Raw genomic sequence first — 14,143 nt, forward strand, 5'->3', positions numbered from 1 at the left:
TCAAGTTTGTTTTTTAAATAGCCTACAAAGCGGCCAGCGCAAGACCGTGAGTTGAGCATTTTTGTCAGTTTAATCCTTCTCAAAAAAAAACAAACAAACAAACAAAAGATTAGCGTCATAATGCGTTTAGTTATATTTAACGCAAAAAAAACGAATTAAGTAAAAAAATATGACAATGAAATCATGTCACATTACATGAAGTAAAAATGAATATATTACACCTGTATACTCCGCCAAAAATTTATAAAAAAAAAAGTACCTGTCATTCTTCACGTTTAAAACGAAAAACAGCAATAGGCTTACTGACAATTTTTTTAAACTCGAATTGATTTATTTCACGAGACACTCGTTTGTATTAAATTGTTCAGTTTTTTTAACATGCACTCAAATATTCGTTATTATTTCCGTGCTGCAAATATTAAACAGGAAAATATAATTGATCCACATGCCGCATGAAAGGAGGCGGTATCTCACTACAGATTAAAGAGCGTAAAAAAACATTTATTATTTGTATTTTAATTCTATCTTTAAATTGATAGAAGACTGAGGCTTTGTGTTATAATAAAAAGTCCAAAGCTTATTGCAATTAAAACGTTACATATTATTTCCAAGCATTTATGCCATAATTAAAAGCTTGTGAATAATCACATAACGTTATTTACTTCAGAAAAATCAACATAACAGAGTCAAATTTTTAAATGGTTTAAAAAATGTTTATGGTTATCAAACCAGTGGAATATTAAATTTTATTCCTTAAACAAATAAATCATTTTAATGCAGCTAGCTCGTAATCACGACTTAATACGTGGGAAACAGGAAGCTTCTTGCTCAGCACAGTGGAGCGCATTGTTTTGTTAACTTTGTGGTTTATTATTTTGAGTCGTTTGGGACACGGTGACACAGAAGACCCTCTCACAACATATTGCTTTATAAATCTATTGCGTTTGCCACTCAGAAATGTTCACCTAATCATGCTGCACGTATCAGCAGTTCCCTGCTCCGGCGTGGTTAGTGCTCACACTGCATGCACCGCACCCTGATTAAACCATAGACTGTGGATTAAACTGAGCGCTCTGGTCCACTTCCATCCAACCGCGTCCGAGCGCAGCACGGAGCGATCACATTAGTCAGCCGAACCGGGCTTAGGGGGTAAGACGCGCTCGGGCACGGTTCACATCCTTAGAAAATAATCTCACAGCCTAATCGATAATCGGTCATTGAATCGACTAATCGAATATTCGAAAATCGTGACCCATCCCTAGTTTGGACGTTTTTTGTGTTTTCTAGCCCGGGGAACAGACACAGTCTCTATAGTGTGATATTTAGGTGAAAGAGTCTCTATGTGCTGAGAATTAACTGACTTCTGTGACGTGAGACGGCTAGCAGACGGTCGGTTTAGCCCGTCTGTCTGCTTCCTGACCTGGGCCCCAGTAAGTCAAGTACAAACTCTAAGAATGTATGCCATATTTCTAGAGAGAAGAGCGGCACCACCCCAGGAGGGATGAAGACCATCTATTTTCAACAGGTCAGGTCTGCCCCAAAAGCTTGTCCAATTGTCTATGAAACCTATGTTATTCTGCAGGCACCACTTAGACATCCAGCCATTGAGTGATGACAATCTGCTATGCATCTCATCACCACGGTAAGCAGGGAGGGGACCAGAGCATATTACAGTGTCTGACATCATGCTTGCAAGCTCACACACATCTTTAATGTCATTTTTAGTGATCTCCGACTGGTGAAGTCGAACATCATTAGCACCGGCGTGAATAACAACCTTACTGTATTTACGTTTAGCATTATCCAGCACTTTTAAATTTGCTAAGATGTCAGGCGCTCTGGCTCCCGGTAAACATTGGACTATGGTGGCTGGTGTCTCTATATTCACGTTCCGTACAATAGAATCGCCAATAACTAGAGCACTTTCATCAGGTTTCTCAGTGGGTGCTTCACTGAGTGGGGGGAACCTGTTTAATGTTTTGATCAGAACAGAAGAGTGGTGTTTAGACCCACAACTATGCCGTCTCACAGTCACCCAGTTGCATGCAAAAGGCCCTGTTACTGGAACCAAACAATGTACAGGACTCCCTGAGCTAGACGCATCCAAAGCCTTATCTAGAGCCCTCACATTCTTACTGTCGTCAATTAAAGTTTGGATGCGTGTCTTGAATTCTGAAATCTTCTCTGTCAGCCTAACTATTTCTCCACAATTTCTTGATGCTGGAATATCTGAAGAAAGGCAGAGAATAGCGGCTCGCAAGGTTTGTAAAATCTGGAAGCTGGAGTCCTTCCTAGAGTTGCAAAAGCTCATCCACCAGGGGCTCCAGAAAATAATTTACATGAAGGTTTGGCTAATTTGGGCCAGGTATTAGTCCAATGATAATCATGTTTTCCTCCTTGAAACGTTTGCGAGGTAAGTTTAGTACTACCATGTATATAACACCCACAGAGTACTCACTATATTTATATGGTGGGTACCAGTCAATGTTCATCATAAGAGCCAAATTGTTGGGTGCTCCAAGAAAAGGTATACCATTCTGATACTGAAACTCCTTCCAAATCCTTCCATCAAAAACATCTCCCAAAACTCGAAAAAATCTCGATGTCTCCACTCCTCGCACATTTGAAGAAATCCTTGTCGACATATCAAAGACTTGAGGGACTCGATTAAACTTCGGTAACAGTATGAACGTATGGGGTACAGAAACTCATTCTGATTAGGACATACGATTTTCTTCATTAGAGTGGCACCGCATTTTTTTTTGTAGAATATTTATGAGGATGATTGTGAAAAGGAACATACTGACACTTGTTGGAAACCTTGGTGCCATTTCGTTCAGTGTGGAAGGACTCTTCCAGAGTGTTACATCATATATTTGACAATTATGAATACATTATTGTATTTTAAATGGTAGAAAAACCTCTTTTTGACCTTATAAAAAATGCACTTTTCCTCTGTACATGGCTGTGGGGACAAGTAGTTTTGAGGTGCTTGGAATTCTATATAATTAATTTTAAAAAAATATTGCCACATTGGTGGCTCAGGAAGGTGTAATTGTTCAAATAACATATTGTTTCATGTTAAAATAAAAAGAAATTGTAACCCTAAAATGTTTTTCAAGTGCAAAATTTCTGTAAAGGCTAGGGACAGAAAAATGGAAATTTTCTTAGAATGAACCTTCTACATAGCATCATTTGACAAAGGTGCTGAACAGGACCTTTTAAGATAGGTGCTGTATAGCACTTAAAGTGGTTCGCCTATGATTACAAGCCAATGAATCACTTTTAGTGCTATTTATCACCATTTTTGTTTAGAGTGTATTCTGACAACCCAAACTTATGATTCAGTAAGTTATGATGGCTTCAAAAGCTTTAAGACCACTTCCCACAATATACAATAAAGCAGTATAATTTTTTTTTTATTCTTAGCTTTATTCCATTAAGCAAATAGAGTACAAACAGTGCTTTTAAATGATGACATTTGAAAGCAATAAAATAATGAGTCAACAAAAATAAATTAGTATGGGTAAAAAATATTTAAAAAAATAGACAGAATACAAATTGACAGAGTAGAGATTAGACAATGCGTGACGTATTGACGAGATGACGTATTATAAATATTACTTATAGTAATATAGTTTTCTAAAATTCAGTATATGAGCCATTGTGTTTGTATGGAAGCCAAAAATTATGTCTTTGGGGTGGAAAAGTCTTGCATAATAAAAAAAAAATCATACAGGAGTGGAACAACATGAAGATGAGTAAATTATTACTTAGTTCACCCAATCAATACATTTTTTGTGTTTATTTTAATTATTAATATTTTTATTAATCATTTAAAATTGTCGCCTCAATAGACTTGTGATTCATCATCAGCAAAGCTGTAATTTTACTAAGTAATGTTTTACTTTATATATACTTAGTAAAATGTATTACTTTATATATACTTAGTAAAATTACAGCTTTGCTGATGATGAATCACTATCGCGGCAACGTACTTCTCAACGACATTGGTGTAAGACATCTATGGTGGCAACATGCTATTTAATGATGATATTGTCACACGTCTGTGGTGGTGACGTACCCCCCTCTCACGCAAAAGTACATGACTGTCTCTTTTGGTAGGTAATCTGTGGCACTACCCAATCACCATAATTCTCTATGCAGGAAAAACCCTGTGTGTGTGTGTATGTGTGTGTGTGTGTGTGTGTGTATATATATATATATATATATATATATATATATATATATATATATATATATATATATATATATATATATATATATATATATATATATAGCTGTTTGTCATTTGACTAACCAAAACACATTTCAATATGAAGTATAAAAGATCAAAAAATCAATTACATATATACACAAATCCACAAATCCTACCATAAAACCCAAAAAAAGCATGTTTACATGAGATTTAAATTAAACCTCTGGGGTCTATGTGTTTTTCGGGGCCTGGAGACGTTTTGACAAGCCCTGACATTTGTGCCTTTCAAGATGCTTATAAACATATACATGGCTAAAGTCTGAAAACACTGTATTCATCACAAACTGGGCTACAATAATATGTAAACAGCATGTACATGATAGTGTTTTTGAGAAAGCAACGTTTATGCGTGATTAGTGAAAAACTAAAATTTTGAAGACACTGAAATAAGACCATAAAACACATACAGAACATTTGTTCACAAGACTTTTAAAAAAACTGGATCTTGTAGCCTTTTTGCTTCAAAATGATGTGAAAATCATTTTGTTTACTCATCACAGAAAACAACATATTGATTTAAATTTTCTAAGTCACTTTTTGTTTTGAAAGGGCATACGCGAGGAGGTGTGAATGATCATGAATAATGCTGTGATTCACACCTGAGAAGACAAAGGCCCACATAATGAGCCTTTCAGTCAGGTGTGTGACTGAGAGGGAAGAGTTACAAGAAAGAATATGAGGACAAAATAAATTTATATATTTTTTTGTTTATTTGTAGTTTATTTAGAAAACATTTACCTATCACACAAAATAACTTGAGATTCACTTGCGAGTGCAGTTAAACAGTTTATTAGGAACAAACAAATAAATAACATATGCGTCAAGACGTCGTGGGTGCAATATCCAAAACAGTGGCAGGAAACTGGAACGCAGAAAATGGGAGACAGCAAAAACTACATGAGAAAACAAATGGACGTAAGCAACAGAATGATCGGACAAAGACAGAGCAAACATGTTTTTAAACAGTAAGTTTTGTAATATTTTTTAAAGAAGTAGGTTTTTCCAAAATAAATTTAGTTTTATATCAAATGTATACAGATATACATAAATTATATATAAAAGGAGTTGCAGACCAAGCTTTTGTGCAGTTCTCACACACACCCACACACAGACATCAAATGTTATTTAGAGGACATGTTTTTTGTGTCAGACTCTGTCCCGTGTTTTGTGTGTGTTCCTGTCCCCCTTGTGGTGTTTGATTTAATTCCAGATGTTCCTTGTGTAGTTAATTTGATCCCAGGTGTGTTCATTCAGTGTCTGTGTATTTATAGTGAGTCCTTTTCTAAGTTTCTTGGTCTCCCCAATTCCACCCTGGATACTAGATCATCCGGAACTATACATAAAATAACATAAAAACAGAAGGGAAATTAATGAAGTGGTTAGTTTAGTTACATATGTATAGGACTATATAAAAAAATTATACTACTTGTTTCTTCAAATATATACAGATGGATCAAAGAGTACAGATACTGGAAGGACAGGGGCTGCATTCTATGTTCCAGAGTTTGAGGTGAGGAAGGCTGGAAGGATAACAGATGGTGCATCAGTATATACAGCTGAGATGATAGCTACTTTAATGGCACTAGAGTGGATGTATGATAGACCTGATAAAGTAATATGTGCTGATTCAATGGCAGTCATTTTGAGTTTACAATCATTGGAAACAAATAGAACTGACATTTTAACTGAAGTCATGATTAGGTTATACAGTTTACGACAGATGAGAATAATTCAATTTATGTGGGTACCAGCACACATGGGAACTTAAAGTAATGAGGAAGCAGACAAAATTGTTAAAGAATCAATTAAAATGAAAGAACCAAACATAAACCTTGCACTCAGTAGATCAGAAGGAAAACATCTTATTTCAGAAGCATGCAATAGGAAATGGCAGACAGTTTGGGACTCATGTCATACAGGTCGACACTATTACAAAGTTAAAAACCATGAAGAAAAGCAAAATAATTCACAACTTAAGTAGAAAAGAACAAGTGATTTTCACACATTAAAGAACAGGACATTCAAATCTAAATCATACTTTACACATTATAGGGAAACATGACACAGGGCTTTGTGAGGTCTGTTTAATAGAGGAAACTGTAGAGCATGTTATGAAGATATGCAAGACATATGAAATAGAAAGTACAATCATTAAGAAACAATTAAAATAATAAAAACACAATAAAAAAAAAAATACCACATTAATAAAAAAAAATCCAAACACACAAAAAAATTATTAGGACTATATGATAATTATTAAGAACAGTGGGTTATATAATAGGTAATAGGAGGGTTTGTTCATTCTTTTCACACTCCATCACAGTAGGTGGCGGTATGGACCTTTGAAGTTGATTTGCAACCCACCATTAAATCAAAAAGAAAAAGTTTCTTGATCTGCTGTTAAACGTCATCCCGAGCTCCAGGCCCTGAGTACAACCCGGTAAATTTCCCCAAGTATTTTTTTTTTGAGGGTAGGGGTAGTAAGGCTCCAGGAATGAGGAGACGCTGGAGAATATTTTAACTTGACTTTTAATTCCATAAACAAAGGGAGACCAACTCAGGATTACGTTTAACAGCAGGTGAAGAAACTTAGAAAGGGACTCACTATAAATACACAGACACACCTGGGATCAAATTAACTATAGGAGAATCACCTGGAATTAAATTAAACACCATAATGGGGACAGGAACACACACAAAACATGTGACAGAGTCTGACATAATGCCGGAAGGCATGACTTCACGACACATGGCTCTGCCATGGGTTCCAGAGATTCCAGATCCGCCATGGACTCACGAGTCTCCTGATCCGCCATGGCGCCCTGAATGGGTACCGTTCTGGAGGCCCACTGTCCATGTACGTCCTAAGGTACCTCCAGGGTTTATTATGTCAGACCGTGTTTTGTGTGTGTTCCTGTCCCAATTGTGGTGTTTGATTTAATTCCAGGTGTTCCTCGTGTAGTTAATTTGATCCCAGGTGTGTTCATTCAGTGTCTGTGTATTTATAGTGAGTCCCTTTCTAAGTTTATTGGTCAGCTGTTAAATGTTATCCCGAGTTTGTTGCCCTTGGTTTGTGGAATGTAAAGTCAAGTTAAAGTTTTCTCCAGCGTTGCCTCATTCCTCTTCTGTGTATTGTGACATTTTGTTTGTTTTTTGTTTTGTGTTTTGCCATGTTGATACTGTTTGGCGCAGGCCTTAATTCTTTTGCTGCTGTTGTTTTTAGCTGAGTTTTAAATTAACTTAGTTTTGTCCTGCAAATGTGCCCAAGTCTAAATTGAGCATACCATTGCTAACACAGGTGCGTATGCATATGTACACATACAGTAGTTTCATTTAATTTAATCAAAGCAACTTCTATCATAGCTACTACATTTACCAAGTAATTTGCCCAACACTGCTTGTTTAACACTGTAAAGCTGCTCAGACACAAGGTGACATGCGTATTTGAAACAGGGTAAGTAAATGGTGACAAAATGCTCATATTTGGGTGAAGTATTTACAAATCCTACTAAACCATTTAATGTCAGCATTTACACGGTGACTTGCTGAATAAGGCTTCACTCACAAAAGACTCTCCATTGTGGAAAAAACTGTGGGAAAAAAAATGCAATTTCATGTGATATGCCGAGTTTTCCTTTCTTTTTTTAGGCAATTGTCATGGGGTGACGAGTGACAGGCGGAACCACTTCTCGTCGAGGATGTTTCCTGGTCGGAGTATTTCCGGTGTGACACCTGGCCAGTTCCGGTTGCCCCATGAGCTATGCTCAGACCCCCGGATCAAATGAAGAAACGAGTAACAGGTGTGCAATGACAGGGCGGTGATTGGGACAGGTAACAGGAATGCGGCTTATAAAAGGACTTTGGGGTGAAGGAAAGAGGAGGGGTTGCGGGAGAGGCGAGAGGTCGGGAAGAGAGGAAGCGTGACGGAAACGGATTTTCTACAGGCTGTGGATAGGAGGTAATATCTTTTCTGCAATAAAGCAATAAAAGACACACAAGAACTGAAGAACACATGTACACATGTAAAAATTAAAAAATTAACTACCTATACTTACCATATGGTTCTTTGAAGCTTGTTGTCCCCATTTGGATGTGGTGATTGGATGATCGTTGGCTGGAAGCTAAATGCTATGAAGGTCTAACCAATGGGTTTCATTAATCACTGTTTCTGTGTATTATACAGAGCTGTGAGTTCTGCATCCCCTGCTTTCCTGACTGCCTGGAAGTGGAGCCATACCTGCATACTTACATTGTCCGGCCTGTAGCTGCCCTGTCAACAATAGGAGCCACACTTGTATACTCCCCATTTTCTGGCCTGGAGCCAACTGTTGAACATGTGAAGTCATCCCTCCCTGGCTGTTCTGGTCTTCCTGGAAAAGGAACCATACCCGCATACCCACCTTGTTCGGTCTGGAGCTGCTCTGTTAACGACGTGAGTCATCTCTCCTTTGCTTTCCCTGAACTGTTTGGAAGAGGAACTATTACCTGTATACCCACCATTATTTGGCCTGGAGCCAGTCTGTTGAAATTGAGAGACACCTCCCCCACCCCTCTGTTCCTTGGCCTGCTTGATGAAGAGCTACCCCCTGCCTGCCTAACATTGTCCGGCTTGGAGCCGACCCAGTAATAAAGAGGACTTGTGTTCACCATCGTACAGTTAAAAAAGGGGATCTTCCAGTTATATACTTACCCCGTGGTGTATACCTCGATTGGAGAAAAGTACCAGGTTTTTGAGGAGAAGAGGTCGACGAGTCATGTTATTTAGGAAATTACTTTTAATTCAAGACAAACTTTGTACCTTCTAGACTTGTCTTGTCTCTGGTGTAGTCTGATAGCTCCAAGGTGGTGCAGGGTATAGGGGCAGGGTGTAAGGTTCCGGTCAGCCCCGGCCTGTGACACAATTTTAAGAGTGTGGAACAATTTTCCCAATTGCTTTGATTAGAAAAGATTTGTTACAGGCATGATTAGAAACCCACGAATCTACACACACACCCAGCAACCAAAGGGTTAGAATCAATAAATCAGTGTCACAGTGAATTAAAGAAGTCCCACAGTTATGTTCCCATATTCTGCATCAAAACAGTGAATGAGACACCTTGTAAACCCAGCAAAGTTTTTCTTTTTGATGACTGTTGTCATGTCGACCGCATGAGGTATGTTGAAAATGTAGACAATTTATTTTTCTATTCAAAATACTGACTTAACCTGTTGGGAATGTAAACAGACGGACGACTGTTTTGGGCAGACAGATATTTTCTTTGATCATTTTCTGTGCAGTGCTGGACATTCCAGACACTAAAAACAATCACAGACAGACTTGTTTGGAATTTCAGAATGGAAAACATGAATAACATTTAAGGGGAATCACAGGGTGTATAGCCTGGATTGTGTATGCAGTTGCAGGAATTTGACAAAGAGCGGTCATTGTGCATGTGACAACAATATCATAAATTCTCCACAAATGTGACTTGTAATGGGAGGGTTGCAAGAAAAAAGCCACTCCTCAAGAAAGGCCACATGCAGTCAAGACTGAGCTTTGCCAAAATGCACCTTGAAGATCTTGAGGCAGATGAGACTAAAGTTGAATTATTTGGCCTCAACACCAAACTATATGTCTGGCAGAAATCCAGTAAAGCTCACCATCCAAATAACAGCATTCCTACAGTGAAGCATGGAGGTGGTAATATCCTGTTATGGGGGTATTTCTCTGCAGCAGGGACTGCAGCACTTGTCAGGATAGAAGTAAAAAATGGATGGGGCAAAATACCATCAAATAAAAAAACAAAAACTGAGCTCACAGTAGCCGCGTTTCCACTGTCGGGCTTAAAGCGGGCGTGCTAGTGCGTGCCAGGGCCAGTCGCGTTTCCACTGTCACTTCCGGGGCTTGATCGTGCCTCGTCGGGTCTTCCTCGGGGCCAACGGCCAGGGTTTTTTGGCCCGACGAAAACCTTGGGCCAAAGCGGGCCAGCTGGGACTAGAGGAGTGTTTATGAACAAAGGCGGAGTTTCTCCGCGTCTGGAGAGCGTCAGCGTCGTTCATTTCAGAAAAATAACAGCTATAACATCAACATTAAAAACTTTTAAAAATAAGCTGAGCTCAAAACTCACTTTCAGTCAGAAGCGAGTGTTTGAAATAACGCAATCCGATGTGGATTATAATCACCATAAAAGGCAGAAATATTTATAAGCGATGTAAAAGACTATGCACTCTAAACAATAAACATGGTAAATGCAACCACTTGGAGAAATCAGACGTCAGCTTCTTATTCTCTATCACAATGGTGTATTTATTTAGTAACATATTTTATCTGTCATAAGTCTCGTCTCGAGAGTTTAGCTCCACGTAGCATGTCATCAAAATATAATAATGACTTTTGTTCGGGAGCTTTTATAAAAATAGAGCTATTATCATTCATTCTAAATGTGACGTATATAGGCTACTGTGGCTACAAATGAACAGAAACAGACTCGACTGAATAAGCAGGGTGTTTTCATAAGCGCTAAAAATAAATAAATAAAATAGAAATACATTTATTTCTGTGTGATTAATTTTGAGTCCTGATAAATTGATTCATTATGCTCAGTGTATCACTTATAGTAAAACATCGATGCTTTTGAATTTGAATATTTAACAAAGCATGCAAACAAAATGCCGCTGTTATCACGTTCGTTTTGTGATTGCGCATGTTCCAGTGACTTATTTCTTAGTTTTCTGATAACTTCTCTTTGTTGGTGAATGATGGGGTTGCGTGACGTTGTTCCTGAGAGGCGTGTAAAGGGCGGGTTTTAGTGAAGTGCAGCAGAGCTTCAGGCCTGACTGTGGAAACGCTGCGCTATTCTGGCCTCGTGCTACTGGCCCGAGGCTATAAGCCCCGTCCAGCCCGTTTTAAGCCCTGGCTCGCACTGGCCCGACAGTGGAAATGCGGCTAGTGGTTGAGGGGCAAAAAGGTGAATGTTCTTGCATGGCCTAGTCAGAGCCCAGACTTAAACCCCATGACTTAAAGACTGCAGTCCACAAACGGTCACCATCAAATTTAACTGAACTTGAGCAGTTCTGCAAAGAACAGTATTATAATGTTATAAGCCCAGCTGAAGGTCCTTTCCTGCTCCTGTCTTACCTCTCCCATTTTTTCCTATCTATCTTCCTACTGCCATATCCACTAAAATCAATCAATGAAATAAAAACAAAAAGGAAAAAAAGATAAACCTCAGAACAATAAAATGTTCCAATAATGAAGAACTGAAAAAGATAACTGCAACAGTCTACTTTTTGTTTCTCTATCTAAGGAATTTTTGGAGCAACATCTGAAACACTGTTGATACTAACATGGGATATGTACCTGTATGACAATCACTCCTAAGTTTTTTATTAGATGGTTTGTTTATCAGATGTTTTCTAAGTGAAGCATTCCTTAAAATATATCTTGGAGATGGTAAGTGGGCTATCTGATATTGTGGGGCAACTATGTTTATTGTTTGAGGTTCCAGTTCCAAGCAGAGTGTAAAGAAGGAACATCTGACATCATTCATGTGATCTTCTCAAGCCTCACGGCTGCCTGTTAGCATAGTGAAAAGTTGTATGTGTCACTTGTGGTACAGTACTGTTGCTTGTACAAGCCCTCTGTTTATTTACCACTTTCCATACCTGGAAGATTAACGTCACAGTGCTGAAATAAAGTTGCAATGTCAATAGTGTGATTGTTCTAGCCCTCTCCCACACAGTGACTCAGCTGCCAAAACCCTGAGGGTATAGTAATATGGTACACTTGTACCGTAATGCTTGAGTTGATTAAGATTAAGATCTTAATATTCAGTTAAATTATGGTGGTTTGATGACCGATTGTTGACAGAGAACACAGGGAGAACAGTGAAAGCATATCCATAGTCTACAGAAGAAGAATTTATTTTTTTTTCTGACATGCTGGTGTTATATCTTTGATTTTGATGTTATAAGTTGCACTGAGTAAATACAGTTGGATAAAACAAAAACTGTGTCCATATTCATTTCAGGCTGCAAAGCAACAAAATGTGATTATTTTAATTGGGGTGATTATTTTCCATATGCATTGTATAAAGATACATGCACAGTCCTCCCATTATATTGTGGAACAGAGACATCAGAATACAATACTTGCAGAATGCAATCAGGCTTCTGATTGGCCAACGTGGCTTTACGATTAGGGTTATATCGCCAACTGTTGGTTTGGCATGCTCTTGGCAGCATAGAAAAAAAGCTGTACAGGTATGTGTCACTTGTGGTTTACATTACTGTTGCTTGGACATGCCCTCTGTTTATTTGCCGCTTTCCATACCTTGAAGAGCAAGTGGATAATATTAACTAATAATGAGATGGGACAAGACATTAGAAAGGAGGGCACATGACACACATTACAGAAGCCATGTGCTTCAAATCATAAAAAACTGCCACCAATCATAAGCCTGACATCTGACTTGAAGTTAGGTTACGTCACAGTTACGTCACTGTGCCATCAAAACTGAACACCGACAAAAGCAAATGGTAACGGTACCAATCCCCAGCCGGTGCGCATAAGATAAACATAAGAAAAGAGCACGTATCCAATGAACATGATCACAAGCCATGTGCTCAAACAAAAACACAAGACACAAGAACTTGGAACAGGGATGGAGCCTCACCATGTGACCACATCAAGATAATCAAGAAGTGACATGGAGCATGAGCATCCGGATCCTAATACTAAAATAAAAACCAAACTAGGCAGGAGTTTCAGGACCCAGACATCATGCCCCAAACATACACCACTAACACCACATACACAGTGTTGGGAAGGTTACTTTGGAAATGTAATATGTTACAGATTACAAGTTACCCTATTTAAAATGTAATAAGTAGTGTATCTATTTCAATTACTTTATTAAAGTAATGTAACTGATTACATTTGATACATTTTTGATTACTTTTCTAAATTTCTAACTAATGTTTTCAAATGTTAATCATTTTGAAGCATTTAAAGCAGGCAGGGTTAACCTTACAGTAGGACTCAACTCTCATTACTGTCAGGCTTTCAGAATCCTTCTTCATTTGAATTAAGATTATTAGTTATTTTTAAAGAACATATTCCACAAAAGCACCTCTTTTTACTTTGAGATCTCTTGTTCTTTGAGCACGTCTTTTTAATTTGTGGCGACTGAGGCTGTTTTCATTCAGGATTTAGTTTGAGATATGTGCACAGGACATCCCTTGGGGTCTCTGTACTCTTGCTTTTTGTTTGCTCCTATTAAATCCCCAATCCTCTCCACCTATTGTTGTTCGAAATCTGATTTCTCACCTTCACTTTTTGTTCATGATTTAAATGTGTAATTTTAAACTTGTATTCATTTTTTTGCTCAGTTCATCTTGGTCCCAAGGAACACTATTATTATTAAGTACCTACTGAAATAAAATTATGGAAATAATATAATAATTATATAATCATTACAAAATTGAGATGTCTTTTTCTTTTGCCTATTTCTCTTATTTCACTTTCTATGTGTTATAATATATTATAATATATTACGTCTCAGTACTTTTATGTAATTAAGTTCTAACTATTAATATTTTTGTCTTTTTCTTTTGACTATTTCTCTTTATTCAGCCTCCCTTATCCATTTATCATATAGTCAAATATAATAATGTAATGTATTATAATATAATCATTTTTTCATTTCTTTCAACGATCACTTTAATATTATTATCTACATATACTAATTGATCTTTATTGATGAATAATGTGGTTCCCCAGTAAATTCTAAGCAGCTGTTGTAAGAATAATACAAGCCATGCAAAATCTGTCTGAGCTCTGTTTGAATAAATAAAGCTGTTCCACAAAGAAAAAAGGAACAAACT

General features: G+C 37.7%; 1 long non-coding RNA gene across 1 annotated transcript; it reads left to right on the plus strand.

The window, feature by feature from the left end:
- Positions 1 to 7,330: 7,330 nt before the first annotated feature.
- LOC122148672 lies at positions 7,331 to 9,777 on the plus strand. The gene is made up of 3 exons (XR_006162546.1): positions 7,331 to 7,577; positions 7,928 to 8,237; positions 8,463 to 9,777. It is a non-coding gene; the product is annotated as an uncharacterized LOC122148672 (long non-coding RNA).
- Positions 9,778 to 14,143: the final 4,366 nt, after the last annotated feature.

The sequence above is a fragment of the Cyprinus carpio genome, chromosome A18 (genome assembly GCF_018340385.1).
Source record: "Cyprinus carpio isolate SPL01 chromosome A18, ASM1834038v1, whole genome shotgun sequence".
NCBI lineage: Eukaryota > Metazoa > Chordata > Actinopteri > Cypriniformes > Cyprinidae > Cyprinus > Cyprinus carpio.